Source organism: Triticum dicoccoides, chromosome 5B (genome assembly GCF_002162155.2).
Source record: "Triticum dicoccoides isolate Atlit2015 ecotype Zavitan chromosome 5B, WEW_v2.0, whole genome shotgun sequence".
Classification (NCBI taxonomy): domain Eukaryota; kingdom Viridiplantae; phylum Streptophyta; class Magnoliopsida; order Poales; family Poaceae; genus Triticum; species Triticum dicoccoides.
Genome location: NC_041389.1, coordinates 636,557,751 through 636,576,296, shown reverse-complemented (window position 1 = coordinate 636,576,296; position 18,546 = coordinate 636,557,751). Strand labels below are relative to the sequence as shown.

The 18,546-nt window shown below is 45.1% G+C and overlaps 1 long non-coding RNA gene and 1 pseudogene across 1 annotated transcript; one reads left to right on the top strand and one right to left on the bottom strand.

The window, feature by feature from the left end:
- The window catches only part of LOC119310342, a 73,806-nt pseudogene that overhangs the window by 24,227 nt on the left and 31,033 nt on the right, over nt 1-18,546 (bottom strand).
- Nucleotides 6,966-11,082, top strand: LOC119306460. The gene is made up of 6 exons (XR_005148954.1): nt 6,966-7,031; nt 7,567-7,619; nt 8,680-8,824; nt 9,898-10,016; nt 10,272-10,562; nt 10,903-11,082. It is a non-coding gene; the product is annotated as an uncharacterized LOC119306460 (long non-coding RNA).

Sequence of the window (18,546 nt, the reverse complement as noted above, 5' to 3'; positions counted from 1 at the left end):
GAAGGAGCGGGGACGGCGGCTTGAGCGCCCGGCGCCACGCCGTGCAGGCGCCCCGCACGCTGGCGTAGCACTTGAGGTCCTCGACCCCGTCGCCGATGCAACCGACGAGGTCTTCTTGGAGATTCTCCCAGCGCCGCATGGCGGCCGCGGCCGTAGGTGGATCCATTCTGGAAACGGTGGCCCAAGGGCTTGAGCAGGGATGGGGATGATTCTAACGTTGCTGGGGGAATTTCCTCATCGGAACAAGTCGTCCTGAGTAAGAGCATCTCCAGCAACGCCCCCAACAGCCCCCAGGCAAATTTTCAGCGCCGGTGGCCAAAAATTGGCCCAGTCGCGCCCCCAGGACCTCGTATAGCGCCGGTTTGGGCCAAATCCAGAGCCGGCGATCCCGCCCCGAACCCAAGCGCTCGGGTGTTGCTTGGGGGAGCAGGACGAAGCGAAAAGTGGCGTGGGTCCGCTCTGTCGGCGAGAGGAGGCCCTTTCCCTGTCGTTTCCTCCCGCTTTCCTCCTCGGCTTCCCTCTCATTCTCCATTCCTCCCGCCAAACACCTCCTCCTCCCTTCCAAGCCTCCCGCCATGCCGCCGAAGAAGTACGTGATGCCCCGCGCCGCGACGGATCCCACAGCGGCCACCGTCGCCCAGCCAAAGCAAAGGAAGCCGAGGGCGCCGCCGTCCAAGCCCCCGGGCATGACCAACACCGACTGGAAGGCGGATGTGCAGCGCCAGGAGGCCGTAACCGCCGATAGGCACAACATGACCAAGAAGACCAGGAAGAGGGCGGCGCATGCGGCGGCCGCAGCGACGGTGGCGGAGCAGGTGGAGCACACGATCGAACAAGCGGAGGAGGCTCGCGTGGCCATGATGAATCCACCCGGTGGACACGGCCCGCACGCCTGGAGCCAGCATAGCGCCGGCTCTCCGGCCGGGTTCTTGTCGTCGCCACACCCATGGAGCACGCCATCACCGGGCTATGCCGATGGCGATGTCCATGGTGGTTCCAACCCCAACATCACCTTTCCCCATGGGTGCCCGGTCCAGCGCACGCCATCGCCCGCGTTCGCCGGCGTACAGTACCCTCCGTACACGTACTCGCTGCCGGACTACGCATCTTCACCGATGCCACCTCTCCTCCACGGCCTCTAGTCGCAAGCCTCCTCCTCGTCTCATCTTGGCGACGCCGACGCGACGGAGGCCGACATGGAAGACATCATCGTAGCTGGCTCGGCAGCCGCCGCCACTTCCCCCGGGTTCACTATCCAAGATGGCTCGATTGATCTTAGCAACATGGACGCCGAGCTCGACTACGGCGAGGAAGAGACGGCGGAAGAGGAGGATGAGTAGGAGGAGGAGGGGGAGGAGGAGGAGGAGGAGGAGGAGGAGCCGGCGCCGACAAGGAAACACAAGAAGAAGAAGAAAGGGGCGGCCAGGACCGGCGAGCCGCGCATCAAGTGGGCGACCAAGGAAGATGAGTGCCTCGCCGAAGCATGGAAGGTCGTCTGCCTCGACCCGATTACTGGCACGAACAAGTGCTTCGACACGTATTGGTGCCGCATCAAGGCCGAGTTTGACGAGCGCAAGCTCGTCGACCCCAACTTCAAAGGCGTACACATGCAGCGGGGGTCGAAGGCGATGGCGAACCGTTGAGGGCTCATCCAAACGGCGTGCAACAAATGGCTTGGGATCGTCGAGAAGGCCGCGGCTCACCCGGAGAGCGGCACCAGTGTCGAGGATCAGGTACAACACGCCGTCCTCTCCCTATTCCTCTCGTCGTGTGCGCACCCATTTGCGCTCCCGCGCTGACTGATGCCCGCTCTCCGGCGCAGCTGCTGCGTATGTTTGCCATGTACCGCGACGACAACGGCAACCAAGAATTCAAGTACCTTCACGTCTTTAAATGGATCCACAAGTGCGAGAAGTGGGTGAATATCCGGCGCACCCTTGCCAAGGCCAAGGATACATACAAGCCGGATGCGCCGACACCAGGAGCGGCGACGGGCGCCCGGACGGCAACAAAGGGGCCAAGAAGGCGGAACACGCCGAGTCGGCTGCCGCACGCGTGCAGGAGTCCATCGAGCATTGCCTCGCCGATGCCAACACCAGGGCCGCCCAGCGGGAAGAGAAAACTGAAGCGAGGTGGGCATATTGTGTAGAAATACATGACCCAAAATGTTAATCTCTTCACACAGGTGAACTAGGACGTGTGTCATGATGTTGAAGAAGGATGGTGGGAACACCAACTCGAAACTGACAAGACATTGCACCAAATCATTCTGTAACCTTGGTATGATTTCTGGATCGATTACCTTCTGAGAGATTGCATTGAGAAATGCACATAGCTTCACAATGGCTAATCGAACGTTTTCCGGTAGAAGCCCCCTCAATGCAACCGGAAGCAGTTGCGTCATAATCACGTGGCAGTCATGAGACTTTAGGTTCTGGAACTTTTTCTCTTCCATGTTTATTATTCCCTTTATATTCGACGAGAAGCCAGACGGTACCTTAATACTGAGCAGGCATTCAAAGAAGATTTCCTTCTCTTCTTTGGTAAGAGCGTAGCTTGCATGACCCTGATGTATGCCGTCTTCTCCGTGCATACGTTGCTGGTCCTCCCGTGCCTCAGGTGTATCTTTTGTCTTCCCATACACGCCCAAGAAGCCAAGCAGGGTCACGCAAAGATTCTTCGTCACGTGCATCACGTCGATTGCGGAGCGGACCTCTAGGTCTTTCCAATATGGCAGGTCCCAAAATATAGATTTCTTCTTCCATATGGGTGCGCGTCCGTCAGCGTCCTTTGGAACAGGTTGTCCGCCAGGACCCTTTCCAAATATCACCTTCAAATCCTTGACCATATCATGTACATCAGCACCAGTACGGTGGCGAGGCTTCGTCCGGTGATCCGCCTCACCTTTGAAATGCTTGCCTTTCTTTCTTACGGGATGCCTGCTCGGAAGAAATCGACGATGTCTCAGGTACACATTCTTCTTACAACTATTCAAATATATACTGTCGGTATCATCCAAACAGTGCGTGCATCCGTGGTATCCCTTGTTTGTCTGTCCTGAAAGGTTACTGAGAGCAGGCCAATCATTGATGGTCACAAGCAACAATGCCTTTAGGTCAAATTCTTCCTGTTTGTGCTCATCCCATGCACGAACACCTGTTCCATTCCACAGTTGTAAGAGTTTTTCAACTAATGGCCTTAGGTACACATCAATGTCGTTGCCGGGTTGTTTAGGGCCTTGGATGAGCACTGGCATCATAATGAACTTCCGCTTCATGCACAACCAAGGAGGAAGGTTATACAAACATAGAGTCACAGGCCAGGTGCTATGGTTGCTGCTCTGCTCCCCAAAAGGATTAATGCCATCTGCGCTTAGACCAAACCATACGCTCCTTGCGTCATCTGCAAACTCCTTCCCATACTTTCTTTCGATTTTTCTCCACTGCGACCCGTCAGCGGGTACTCTCAACTTTCCGTCCTTCTTACGGTCTTCTCTGTGCCATCGCATCGCCTTGGCATGCTCTTTGTTTTGGAACAAACGTTTCAACCGTGGTATTATAGGAGAATACCACATCACCTTGGCAGGAATCTTCTTCCTGGGGCGCTCGCCCTCGACATCACCATGCTCATCGCGGCTGATCTTATAGCGCAATGCATCACATACCGGGCAAGCGTTCAAATCCTCGTACTCACCGAGGTAGAGGATGCAATCATTAGGGCATGCATGTATCTTCTGCACCTCTAACCCTAGAGGGCAGACAGCCTTCTTTGCTTCGTACATACTCTCGGGCAATTCATTTTCCTTTAGAAGCATATCCTTTATCATTACCAGCAACTTTCCAAATCCCTTGTCAGATACATGATTCTCTGCCTTCCATTGCAGCAATTCCAGTGTGGTGCCCAGCTTTTTCTTTTCACTTACACAATTCGGGTACAACAATTTTTTGTGATCCTCTAACATGCGCTGCAACTTCTTCTTCTCCAAATCACTTGTGCAGTTTCTCTTTGCATCGGCAATGGCCCGACCTAGATCATCAACGGGCTCATCTGATGCCTCTTCTTCAGCTTCTTCCCGCATTGCCGGCTCAGCTTCTTCCCGCATTACCGGCTCAGTTTCTTCCCCCATTGTTGTATCATCGTATTCAGGGAACCCATGTCCAGGATAGCTGTCGTCGTCCTCTTCTTCTTCATTGTTTTCCATCATAAACCATCTTTCTCCGTGCTTGGTCCAAACATTATAGTGGGGCATGAAACCGGACTCAAACAGGTGGACGTGAATGGTTCTTGACGTAGAGTAATTGCGACCATTCTTACAACCAGCACATGGACAAGGCATAAAACCATCCGCCCGCTTGTTTTCCTCAGCCGCAAGCAGAAAAGTATGCACGCCCTCAACGAACTGGGGAGAGCATCGGTCATCGTACATCCATTGCCGGCTCATCTTCATTACACAACACCGAATAGACCAAATTAATACAAGTTCATACATAAAGTTCATACAACACTTAAATGCAACAAACAAATAACTCTCTAGCTAAAGCATTTAAATGCAACAACAAATGCGATCAAGATCGCAACTAAGGTAACAATTGATCCAACAGCATAATGATACCAAGCCTCACTATCGATGGCATATTTTCTAATCTTTCTAATCTTCAAGCGCATTTTCTCCTTCTTGATCTTGTGATCATCGACGACATCGGCAACATGCAACTCCAATTCCATCTTCTCCCCCTCAATTCTTTTCAATTTTTCTTTCAAGTACTCGTTTTCTCTTTCAACTAAATTTAACCTCTCGACAATAGGGTCGGTTGGAATTTCCGGTTCACATACCTCCTAGATAAAAATATCTATGTCAACTTGATGGGAATAATTTGTCATAAACACGAAATGCAACAAATAGTTTTAAAAGAGAATATACCACATCCGAATCATAACAAGGACGAGGGCCGACGGGGACGGATATCAAAACCATGGCACTATGTATAACAAATAACGTACGGGTAAGATAATTATTATACGAGTAACTATATATCCAAATCACACAAACATCAATTTTTTATATAAAATTTCATGAACAAGAGGCTCACCACAAGGTGGTGCCGGCGACGGGACGGTGCGGGCGATCGACGGTGGTTACGACGGAGATTTAGAAGGCACTAAGTAAACCACACCTACATATGCAAACTAAGTGTTATTTTAACCTCAAATTGCATATAAATCAAATACTAGCACATATATATATTTCCTCCCAAATTACTAAACTCACAAATTAATAACTATATAAAGCATTGCAAGAGCTAATCTAGCAATGAGAGATGAAAGGACAAAGTTACTAACCTTTGTGATCATTTGAATGGATGGGGGCCTTCAAATCTTGACAAATTTTGGGCAAAATGTGTGATGAGCTCGAGAGGAAGAGGGGAAGAACAGAGAGGGGAAGGGAAAGGGGAAGAACAGAGCGAGCTCGGGTGGACGAAGGGTTTATGTAGGACGACCTTTAGTACCGGTTCGTGCCAAGAACCGGTACTAAAGGTGCTGGAGGGGGCCCAGACTGACAACATCCTGCCACCACTCTCATTAGTACCGGTTCGTGGCACGAACCGGTGCTAAAGGTTAGCCACGAACCGGTACTAATGAGAGCGGCCCGGCTAGCCGTTGGAACCGGCACTAATGTATACATTTGTGCCGGCTCAAATACAAACCGGCACTAATGTGCTTCACGTTTGACCATTTTTCTACTAGTGGGGCCTGCAAATCTTGAAAAATTTGGGGAAAATTTTGTGATGAACTCGAGAGGAAGAAGGGAAGAACACAGGAGAGGGAGAGGGGAAAGGGGGAAGAACAGAGTGCGGGTGGACGAAGGGTTTATACAGGACGACCTTTAGTACCGGTTTGTGCCACGAACCGGTACTAAAGGTGCTGGAAAGGCCCCACTCTGACAACATCCTGCCACCACTTTCTTTAGTACCGCTTCGTGGCACAAACCGGTGCTAAAGGTTTGCCACGAACCGGTACTAAAGAGCTCCTCCCGCCTAGCCGTTGGAACCGGCACTAATGGACACATTAGTGTCGGTTCTGTTACAAACCGGGACTAATGTGTCTCACATTTGACCCTTTTTCTACTAGTGAAGGAACCAACAAATGTGTATATCCCAACTCCATTATATTGGACGTTTTTTTGGTTAATCTGATTTTCTATTTATTTGCATTGAATTTTGGTAAGGGCAACCCCTTTATTTATGTACCTTCTTTAACAGTTGAACAATATTTGCGGTATTATCTGAGTGTGCTTTATTAATGTATTTCAGGCAATCTATGATAGCATATTTGTTGATTGTCATTTGCAACTTTCTTCTTGAGCAAGCTGAAACAAAAGTAAATATCCATCTCTCTCCCTTTTGGAAGCAAGTTGCAATAGAATGGATAAAATTAATGAGTTTAGCATCAATATCTTATTTTCACTACCAGTCAGGTCTAACTTCTTGAATGATAGTCATTATTGGATTCAGAGTTGTATCGACGTCTTCTATTCTTGAAGGTCTAAATCTATTTCCATTGTGTGAAGAAGAAAATGGTTGTTGACATGTTTAGTAGCCTAAGATCTTTCTCTTGCATGTGGTTCAGCTGCTATTTTGAAACACAACTGCTGAGGTGCTTATCTTTTAGTTGGAATTTTGTTAAACGGTCTGAAGCTATCATAATTGTACTATTGTAAAATGCATACAAATTGCTAGAGTTAATATATGTACGAGTGTTTTTAGCTTCATAACATTTGAGAAAATTCGTCGTTAACAGTTTGATCAACAATGTCCTAAATAATCCGGATAAAAGATAGATGGAATGAATACATGTGTAGTTAAATACAATATTATATGATATATAACATGCCAACCCATTTAATTTGCATCACTGGTTGCCTTGTGTTCGCCTCTATTTGATGTGACTTCTCTATTTTGCTGCAGGTGCTGCTCCATCTATCGGTTGCAGCTACAGCATGAGCCCCTCTTTAGATAGATGGATGGAATTATGTAAGCATTTTATACTGATGCTTGTCCGGATTTTCAGATCATAACAAGAGTTTGTGAAGTGTCAAAACCTATTATATGCCTTCTCTTTGGTTGTCACATAAAGCTAAGTTGGTTCCCCTGTTTAGAATTTAGATAGAAGTCAGTGTTGAAACATTTTCTATTTATTCCTTTCATATAGTATGTTTAAGACTGTTTGTATTAGTGATGTTTGATCTAGCTTATTAGTAAAACACGCTCACATTTATTTGTACTTCCTTGGTTAGCTGCCGCATTTCTTTGGCTGGTTTGGTTCAAGACAAGGTGGTTCGCTCACTTTCTTTTCCTTTCACATGTCCTTTTGGTTGTCGTTACTGTCATTGTATTGACTAGATGATCCTTTACATTATTGGGATGGAAAGTCTGTTCAATTTGGTGTTGCCTGTAAATCATTTTACATACTATCTACTCTTCATAATTCAAGTGTAAATATTGTTGCATAATTTACTATAACAAAAGAGGCTTTATATGTTAATGAGTCATCGGTTTTCTCTTGCAGATACTACGAAGTCTTTCTGTGAGGAAGCTTTTGTCAGAATGTTTCTTTTACAAGTGAGATTATCATGTTTTAATAGATCACCTCCAATGATTTTATTTGTCCATGACAACTCCCACGTTTGGCAGCAAGCTATTCATCTAGCCAATATTTTTTTTGTCTCTGTCCAATGATATAAATTTTAAATAATTGAAGCTAGCATTGTAATGCTTCAGGTTTTTTCTTTCGCTGACTTAACTTTTAAACTGCTCACCGCTTAGTGCTCATTCATACTCTATTACAATTAAAGGTAATTTACAAGAAATTGTAAAACTTCTTTTTGCGTCAGGAAATATATGATAAGAAAATTTGTGGTCAGCCTAGGTTTTATCAAGATATTTGTTATTTAAAAGATTGCTCTGTATTTATTTCCTACCAGGAATTCCATTCCATTTCGTGCCCATTGAAACTTGGCTATTAACAACCAGAAGCCACTTTTGCTCCCTGTGTAAGTTGACCATTGTAGTGCAGTGTTTGATATGTTGCCAATAGCTTTTCCGTGAGCACTTTCTCGCCACTTAGTTATTCCTTGAATCAAGTGGATAGCTATTTTGGCTATTGCAGGTTTTGTTATCCTTGTGATTCTATACTTACTCTGTTCCGGAATATAAAGGCCCATAAGTTATGTCCCAAATCAAACTTCTGTTGCTTTAACCAAGTTTATGCATAGAAATTTAACAGACACCGACAGTATAGTCCTTCACATTACAAGATATGAGAGCGTCTCTTTGTTTCAGCAAGTCGTGGCAATAATGTTCTCAAGTTTGTAAACATATGAGATAAAGAGCACATCTCTTTGTATTTTGCCATGGCCACCTTTATTGTTACATGGTGTTTTTCATGAAATATTGGGTATATTATCTACAGATGCAAATTTGAAGTTAAATTTATCAGGCCTTGTCATATATATGTGTGTTACAAGAATGATTGTTCGGGAATTGAGTTCAACCAAATTGTTTCATTCACAATAGCAATGGTGCATTGCACGACGAGTGTTCAACGTGCACCAGTACCCTGTTTTCTATTTTGATAGTTGTGATGACACTTCTGGTTTGGTGCTTCTTTTTGTGTCTGTAGGAAAACAAAGTTGCACTGATTTGACAAGGACGGGGGCAGTGGAAGGAGCGTGGCATGGGTACAGTCAGGCTTCTCAAACGGACAACCAAGGTCCGCCTTGTCATGCGACATGCCAAGAGCCTCAGGATCTGCGGCAAGCACCTTGGTACTTCTTTACTTGTCCTTTTTTGGGGGATATGTTCCCTCTCTATCAATCTCTTTCTAAAATTTTCTCATCTTTGTTTCTGTGCCTGCAATGTGGTCGGTGAAATACGGTCATTGAATAGAGTTTGCAGCTCATACTACATAGGAGGACATAGCATGAAGAGGGCGATGACCCTTGGGCGCTTTCCACGGGATTAAGGGCTTGGACGTCGTCGTCGTCCATGCCCATCCGCGCTGGGCACCTTAGTGAACCCCGTCGGCTCCGTCGATCTACTAGACCTAGGTTTCATGGCGGCGCAGATGAAGGCCTTTTTCGACTCCAGGCCGGCCGCAGCCACAGCATCGACGACAACCAGATCAATCCCGACTCCTCCAACATATGGATCGACCGTTGCTCCCTTGCTGACTACCACAATGGGCTGATCGGCATCACACGCCAAAGCACCCACGTCACCATCTCTAGGCCGTTCCCTTTTCTTCTCTCTGTCCTTGCTGCCACGGCGACTGGGTCATCAGGCTCGAACAGTCTTTCAACATATGAGTGATTGAGTGATACAGGAAGCTGGCTCAGATTTTGTTTTCGATCTGATTGTGTGAGCTGAACATGTGGTTATCTTACATCTTGGTATGTTCATAGGATATGTTCGTTGATGTTTACCTTTTTCTGAATATCTTGATTATAAAACATGTTTGATGCAATTTTGGAGCTGAATGGTTGTTCAGTCTGATTTATTCGTACAGTCCATGGTACCACATCTGCAAGCTACATCTTGTGCAAATTTGGTGTGTGTGTGTGTGTGTGTATGTGTGTGTGTGTGTTTGTGTGTATGTGTCTCTCTCTGTGTGTGTGTATACAGACTAATGTTCTTACTAATATGATCTGATACCCTATGTGTGCTAACTAGGCCTTGTACTGGAATTTCAATATTATTTCATTTGTAATGTTGGTAAATGCTCTTGTTGGCTTGGTTGTATAATTGGATAAGAACTATAGTAGGATCTACACTTGATTTTCGTGTGTTGCTAAATATCTAACTTGGTCATGCACTCACGATCGCTGCCTTCTTCCTCCAGGCTGGCAGTCACCTGCAGGCTAATGTGACGAGGTGATGAGATACACGAGGGGTGGGAGAAGGACTGCAGGAGGACATGCCCTGTTTTAGATCCACCCGATCATTCCAAGTTTTTGCAAGGTCCGCTTCTCATGAAAAAAATTCTTTCGATGAGCAGCCTAGCCAAATAATTACAATTAGTCCTTTTAGTTGGATTTAGTATTAGCTAAATTATTTTCTTCCCGTGACACTGAACAAACTGAGTATAATTTTATTTTGCTTTAGATTAGTATTGTAGAGTAGGAAGATTTGCAAAAAATTGTATAATATTTTTGAATTCTTCTCAAACTGAAAGGATCACATACTGAAGCAAATAATTTATGTATTGTTATGTAGGAGTTTGGATTACCCTGAAGACTTCTTTTAGGATCTTGAATTACTCTGAGCAATTCGCACAAGAGTTGAGAGTATAGTCTGAACACTAGCCATAGTGTGCCACGACGACCACTTGCATACAGGAGCCTCGCGGCGCGGTCATCTTTCCTTTCTCCTCCTCCAGCCCCCTTCCTTTAGCTCTCATTGTAGCTTTTATGTGCAAGAGATTTGATCATGGGCATAAGCAAACAGTTTCACATTTCATTGGTGCACGCGCATGAAAAATGAACTTGGAAGGATTTCTTTTCTAAGGTGATTTTTTTTCATTATTGTATGCACGAGCATCATTCCTAAATATACTTTATCATTTGTACCCTCTTTTTGGTCCATGACGACCGTGATGTTCCTAATGAAACACAGGTCTGGAATTTATAATTTCCTGGATTAGTAGCCATTAGCGTATTCCTCATTTTTGTTTCCCTGGTCTCCCCTTTGCAACGCTCGAGATTGCCAGCTAGGTTTTCACTCACTATGAGAAGCTACTCAGACACACATGCATGACGCATGATAGATGCATTCCTTATATTTCTTTTCGATATGATAGCTTTGAGCCTTTGACTTCCGTCTTTTTCATATATCTTTCCTTCTACAGTGTGAGTCTGGTTTCATGGAAATGTGCACTCCACAAGTGTGATTCGGAGGAGACTGGATCGAGCTCACGAGAGGGTCAGTATTAATTGTTCAGGTTGGCTTCACTGTTTTTTCCGCTCGACTTGTATGTTGCTTTTTATCTGTATATAATGAACCTAGAATATAGTTATGTATTTTGTAATACTTAATTCTTCAAAGTGATAACCAGTACTATGAATCTTGACGCATACTCCCTTTGTCCGAAAAAGCTTGTTCCTCAAATGGATGTATCTAGCACCAAGTTAGTGCTAGATATATCCATTTGAGGGAGATGCTTGGGACAAGCTTTTTCGGACGGAGGGAGTACTATATTTATTTGGTGGTATACTTTAGCCCAGATTATGGGATTTTTGTTCAGGTATAGTTTCAACAAGTGAATCTAGAGTTGTTTGTGTTGCAGCAGATACTTCTATTTTTCTATTAACTAAAATTATTGCCCCTTTGTGATCATGCGAAATATTTATCACTAGAACTTTAGTACAACCCTTCTTTTTATTTATACTTGGCAAGAAAAAGTTATTTTAATTATCCTAAAGTTGCCTCCCAGATGATTATTCAGTGCATGTTGGAACAACCAGCCGCTCTAATGTGCATAGCTAAGATTGAGGCGCACAAGACCGCCTCAAGAGGCGCGCCACGGGCGCGCCCCAACTACTAGTCTCCACCAAGGGTAGATCACAGATCCACCACCAAGATCGAAACTCTTGCAGAACAAAACGATCGAATAGACCTTCAAAGAAGTATCCTAATCAAAAGGCTAGATGCGGAAACATGGATCTATGTAAATACAACAAAATATAAGCATGAATTGGACATAGAAGTAAGTTCACCTGGCTTAAAACTACACAAATACAAACAGCGACACCACTATTTATAAATCAAGTCATAGAAGCACCGTCACTCGGATTCAAACCAAACTAAAGGGCGCACGTGAACGAGGTAGAAACACCAGCCTGTGGCTGGTAGGAACTGTGCTAGAGGACGAGGACGAAGCCCCTGGTTGAGCGTCACAAAGATCATCGGCAAAACGATCCACCGACCGGCTGGCTACACGTACGCACACCAGGCATGCGAGACCGCAAGATCCAGAATCAAGAGTTGAGAACTCACCGGAAAGATTTGGAGAAATTGCATGGCATCAAAGGACTACACGAGGACGCGATCGGCAAAGCAAACCAGAAACCAGGTCCTTAGGGAAACATCCAAATCCCTCCCCCAAAAACTAAAACTGCACGACGAAGCAACCAAGCCGAGACAAAAGACGTCGAGCAAAGCACGCGCCACATGCACGCGGTGATATGTATGTCTTACCGGGGCAGGCAGGCGAGGAAGGAGCCGACTGGCCAGTCCCTCCGGCCACCGGTGAAGAGAGAGGAAAATGTGTGTGTCATGAGGGGAGGAGGTCCCTCCTCGTATCGTCAGCTAGCTAGCCTCGTAGGTTCGGAAGGGAGCGACGAGCGTGAGAGAGAAGTGATGATTGGAATGGAGGCGAGGCGGGGCTTGTGAACTGCTGAAGGATTATCTTTCCATGCACCACAACATATCTTTCAACAAGTGTTGCATTTGTCGAAATGAATGGAGGATGCCCTCTCTCAAATTCTGCTACCCTCTTGATAACATCAGCAAAGGAAAGTTTGAAGCGCGAGTTTGTTCTTTTAAAATGGCGATGACACAGGCAACCGGTCTTCTTGTTTGAAGGATAGTGTCACACCATGGCGCATACTGCTTTGTTGTCTGGCGTAACTTGTACCTTGCATAATTAAAATTCTTATGTAAGTTAGAGGGAGGTTTTATAAGGAATTGCAAGATTTCATCCATAAATAAAATGGAAATTTCAAGATATGATAAGATCCAAAATGCATGGCAAGGAATTGTAGCAGGTGTTTCATATAGATAATGGATTTGAGCTGCATGGGTACTTACCAACCTATGTCGGTTCGAATAGATATGCAGATCATCGAGCCACTAAATTCTACAACCCATTCCATGATTGGACTTAGATAAATTGGAATCCCTTAATCTTCCTGGCCAGATGTACTTGAGGAAGAAGATAACTCTGCTGGCTCAGCTATTGAACAGAAAGTCCCATCATCGTCTCTCATACAACCAGACCCAAAGATCGCTATATGATTGTCAGCATCTAGTTTCATAGGGATGAGCTCCAAAGCATGAATCTAGAGTCTGAATTATAGAGAACCCACTTGTTGAGTATTCTTACTGGCATGCCATCTTCATTGTCAAACATGTACTCATCCATTTCAAAATCGCATGGTGTATAGTATGCGGGCAGTGGGTATTCGTTGGCAATCCGAGCTTCACTGATCTTGATGTAGGCATTTTTAGTTTTCTGTGAACTTCCACTCTAGGCTCTCTTCTTCTCCATTTTCCACTCTTCCTCTTCTTACAACGTACTTGCAAGTTTCTCTTCAACCTCATTGTTGGTCACCTGCACCTCCTTGCACCGACCATCCTTGATCGCCAGAGTTCCATGTGAGGTCAAAGCTACCGGCTTGCTGAATCCCACCATAAATTTACACTCATTTCTTAGTGCAACAAGAGCAGGCAGCATGGACACATCATCTCATCATCACTGTTTGATGTATGATCTAGTGCAGCAAGCTGGTTATGAATGAAATCACCCATGGAGGTCACAAAGCCCATCCTTACCATTCCATTGAAGCTTCTGCTTGAATTAAATGAAACGAACGATGTTAGTGAGCAGCTCTTCTAGACACAGTAAGGGATTTTTTCCGACCGATCTAGCTAGCTTCCTGTAAACTTCAACACATACACGAGCCTTTAGGCTGAATTGGTCAAAATAAGACCCATAGCTTGTTGTGGGCTTCACACATTTACAGTCAGCTACCTCTGTTGAGAGCCAAATTACCGAAGTGCCTTCTTTGTACCTAGAAATTGCCCCACCCTTAATCTGCCCAAACCTCACACTTTGTATTACATTTTCCTATGCTTTTCCATCTCATCATCAAAGGACATGACAAGAGCTGTCATGGAGACACCATCACTCTGGGACATATCAAACGGTTGCACATTACCATCTCTACCATGTAGGATGAAATCGAGGAGTTTCTTCCGGCATATCTTGTCTTCAGTTCATGTTCTTGTCAACCTAATAGCCTCTATTTCTTCCTTAGTCTGAATTTCCTTGATTTTCACAAATGAAGCTTTTTCGGATAAGTCAATTGCCTTCTCTTTGAAATTCAGGAAAACAACAGCTGTCTTTGATCTCTTGTTGGCAATTTCCGCATGATCAATGTTTGTGGTAGCATTTCTCTCCTCAATGAACGCATCATCCCTCTTATGAGGCTTTGTTTGTTGACGTATAAATGCATATGTACGCGGGTGTAGAAAAATTTCAGATCTGGTCATTCTTGCCTCAACCTCGGCAAGCCCAGGTTTTATCCCCTCCCCGCGCATCTATCCTATTCTGGAGATGGCAGAGACAGAGCACATGGACATCGTCGAAGTGATAATGACCGCGGCTGTGCTGGCGGAGGCGTGGATGCCTGGCTTCGGGCCTCACATGGGGTGCACGTTCGACTCTGAGAAATTCTCCAACTTGATGTTGCAGATAGAGGTCCTTGCCAGAGGAGGATCTGTCCCTGACTCGGTGAGCAACAACGACGAGAAAGCCGATAAAGGACATACAATTGACTCTTCCTCAACAATGGCAGGCAAGCCAGTTTTAACCCTAAAGATCATTCTTATGAACTCACTTATTCTCGCTGGAAGAAGTCCTTTCTTTCTAAAGCTTTTCACTAATGGCATGAAAGAATCCGGGGAGACGCATCCAAGAATTAGGATTGCTGATTCAGAGGAAAATGCCCTTATGGAGCTTCTAAGATTCATGTATAGTGCAAAGTTGACAACAATTGAGCCCACTCTTCTGCTCAACATCTTGATGGCTGCTGATAAATTTGAGGTTCTTGCTTGCATGAGGCACTGTAGTCAGTTGCTCACAAGCCTTCCTACGACCACATAATTTGCATTTCTATACCTAGACCATCCATGATCCTCTTTAATGGTTGCTGAAGTTTAGAGTGTGGTACATGTAGCCAAGGAATTCCTCGCTGACAAATACAAGGATTTTCGTAAGTTCGAAGCTGACGTGATGAACATCGCACTTGTTGGGATCGAGTCCATCTTTTCGAGTACTGAATCGATGTTACTATCTGAAGATGATGCATATTACTTCTTTCTCAACTGGGCCAGTGTTCGATACCCAAAATTTGAGGAAAGACGGAAGATCTAGAGTTGCCGTTTACTTCTGCTGGTACGCTTCAGTCATATGACAGGTTTGTCACTTCAGAATGTCCTAGCATGCACTGATGATGATATAGACCATGAGCGAGTACCTCAATGTATTGCTGAAATACTTCTATACAAAGTTTACCCAACACAGATGGAATGTACTCATGCAGCAGAAGTAGTAACCCATCACATTTTTCCGAGGAAACTTACGAGTTGAGGACCATGAAAGTTGTTGCGTTCGATCGACCCTGCCCACATGTTACAGTTTACATTGCATCGGAACCAAGAGGTCTTGAGTTTACGATCTGGCTGGCGCAATTTAAAAATAAAAACTGCAGCCCACTTTCGGTCCACATTTAGGCCTGAGGGAGCCACACGTGTGGGTGAGTGTTTGACATATAAATGCATAACCCGTATTTCCCATCAAGTTGAGCTTTTGGGTGAACTGGCTTTTGCGTGCAGTTCTATATTGCTTGGCACCTCTTTGTTCCTGAAACCAAAAAAATGTTGGCTACACTTTATGATAATAGGAATGTTAGACACATTTTTTGGGAAAAAAATGTTGGATGCATTGAAAGAACTGAATGCAATGCAAGTATGTATGCATCAGATGAAACCCATACATAAAAGATATTTCTGATGTTTAATTACTCATTCTTTAATCCAGCCAATCTAATTATGCTCGATTATTTGAATGCATGAGATGGCAAATATACCAATAAATAACAATGGTGTCTCGATCCACATCCTCATATACTACACTGTACAACAAACCAATAAAAATAATAAGTTAATGTCTAAACATTGAGAACAAAAATAGCAAGGTAAACATACGTACCTACAGTACCCGCAGAATGTGCAGAGTTTGGCTTAATTCCCCTATAAAATTTGGAATCAAGTAGATATGTCAATTAGGAGATCAGATAAATGTAGCAATCTAATTGCGAAATCAAGAGTCTATGGTTACACCACAAAGCAGCAATTTGTTAACACATTTTCAAACAAGAACAAATCATGGGTGAAGCGGCCAACCATGGAGGCGAGACCGCAAGATCCTTGACCAAAACACACCGAAAGCACAGTTAAAAGCACATACAACACATGATTCCAGCCAGCTGCCCGATCGACTATCATTCATCCAAGGTTACGATGCCCAAGGAAAGATCCGGGAGCACACACACGCTTCGACCAACTGGCTAGACCCAAACCATCTAGGCAAGACCACAAAGGTCAATGATCAAATGTTCAGAACCTGCCAAAAAATTGGAGAAATCGCATGGCGTCAAAGGAGTACACGCCGACACAATCGGCAAAGCAAGCGGAAAAAAGCAGAAACCAGATCCGATCCTCGGCGAAACGTCCAAATCCCTGCCCAAAAACCAAAACAACACGGTGCAGCAACCAAATCGAGACAAAAGACGGAGAGCAAGCATGCGCCGCACAGGCGCCACACACTCATTGTAAATCGTACCGGGGCAGGCTAGGAAGGAGCCGATCGGCTGGTCCCTTCGGCCTCCGGCGGCGAGAGAAAAAAGTGTCTGCGTGAGCGGGGGAGAAGGGAGGGTGCATCTCGTCATCTAGTTAGCCTCGCAGGTTTGGAACGAAGCGACGAGCGAGAGGAGATGAGACGCATATGGGGGAGAGGATTACAATGGAGGCGGGCCAGGGGTATAAATAGAGGCGGGCGCGGTCTAACGAGAGAGAGACGTGGAAAGATATCCGTCCGTCCGTCCGAGGGTATAGGGCGCGGGTTTGGATGGGGTGAGTCCGTTGGGAAGGAGGGCGATGTCGTCCATGAAGGGCATGGGCTCGCGCTCGGGATTGACCTCGCGGAGGAGTAACTCCTTTCCCGTTTTGTTGTGACGCTGCAGGTTTCTTTCCATTCTTATTGGCGACCAGCCTCCCTCCCCGTTCAAATGTGCCAGCTGCCCGTCGCTCGAACACAAAAAGGTGTGCCACTTGGTTCACATTTATATTAGGAAAAGTATACATGGTATACTTGGAAAACAATTATGGCAATATGAAATTGATTGTTTCGTTCACCCAGTGCATGAAATGGCCCTTTAGCGTTGTTGAGCCAGGCACCCCTCGCAGCATGATCAGATGTCACCTCAAGAACTCCACCTGAGACCAAAGCTACCGACTTGCTGAATCTCACTTTAGATTTACACTCATTTCTTATGGCCACAAGAACGGGCAGCATGGAAAACATTTTGTCATCGTTGTTTGCTGTATGATCCAGTGTAGTGAGCTGGTTATGAATGAACTCACCGATGGAGATCAAAAGTCCTTGCTCACTGTTCCGTTCCATTGAAGCTTCTGCTTGAATTCATGGAACGGACAATGCTCGCGACTAATCTTTCATGCTCAGCAAAAGATTTCCGCTGACCAATCTAGCCAGTTTCCTGTAAACTTCAACACATGCATGAGCTTTCTGGCTGAAAAGGTCAAAATGAGACCTATAATTTCTTGTGGGATTCACACATTCGTAGTCAGCTAGTTTAGTTGAGAGCCAAATTATTGTAGTGCCTTCTTTATAGCCACAAATTGACTAGCCCATGACGCGCCCAAATCTCACAAAGTGTATGCCTGTTTTTCTGTCCTTTTCCACATCATCATCTAAGGGCATGATTAAGGCTGTCTTGGAGACACCATCACTTTGAGACATTTCAAACGGCTGTAGATTACCATCTTTACCATGCAGGATGAAATGGAGGAGTTTCTTGCGGCATTTCTTATCTTCAGGTCATGTTCTTGTCAACCAAACAACCTCTATTTCCTCCTTAGTTCGGATTTCCTTGGTTGTGACAAGTGGATCTTCTTCCGATAAGTCAAACGCGTTCTCTTTGAAATTCGAACGGGCAACTGCTCTCTTTGATCTCTTGTTGGCAATGTCCCCATGAGTAATGTTGGTGGTAACATTGCTCTCCTCAACGATCTCATCATCCCTCTTATGAAAGAGGTTTTTCTTGGTGCCTCTTTGTTCCTGAAAACCAGAAAAATGTTGGACACATTTTTTGATAAAAAATGCCGGACACATTTTTTGCAACAAGAAATGTTGGACACATTGAAAGAAGTGAATGTAATGCAAATCTGTATGCACCAGAGAATCCCATACATAAAAATATTAACACGGTTGATGTTTAACTATTCATTCTTTGATCCACCCATTCTAATTATGCTCGCTTACTACACATAGTGGCCTTGTAAAATATAATGCTGAATGATTAGTTAAATGCATGAGATGGCAGACTTATCAATATATAACAATGATGTCACAATCAATAGCCTCGTATACTACACCACACAATAAAAGGCTAGGGCTCCTTTGCCTCCC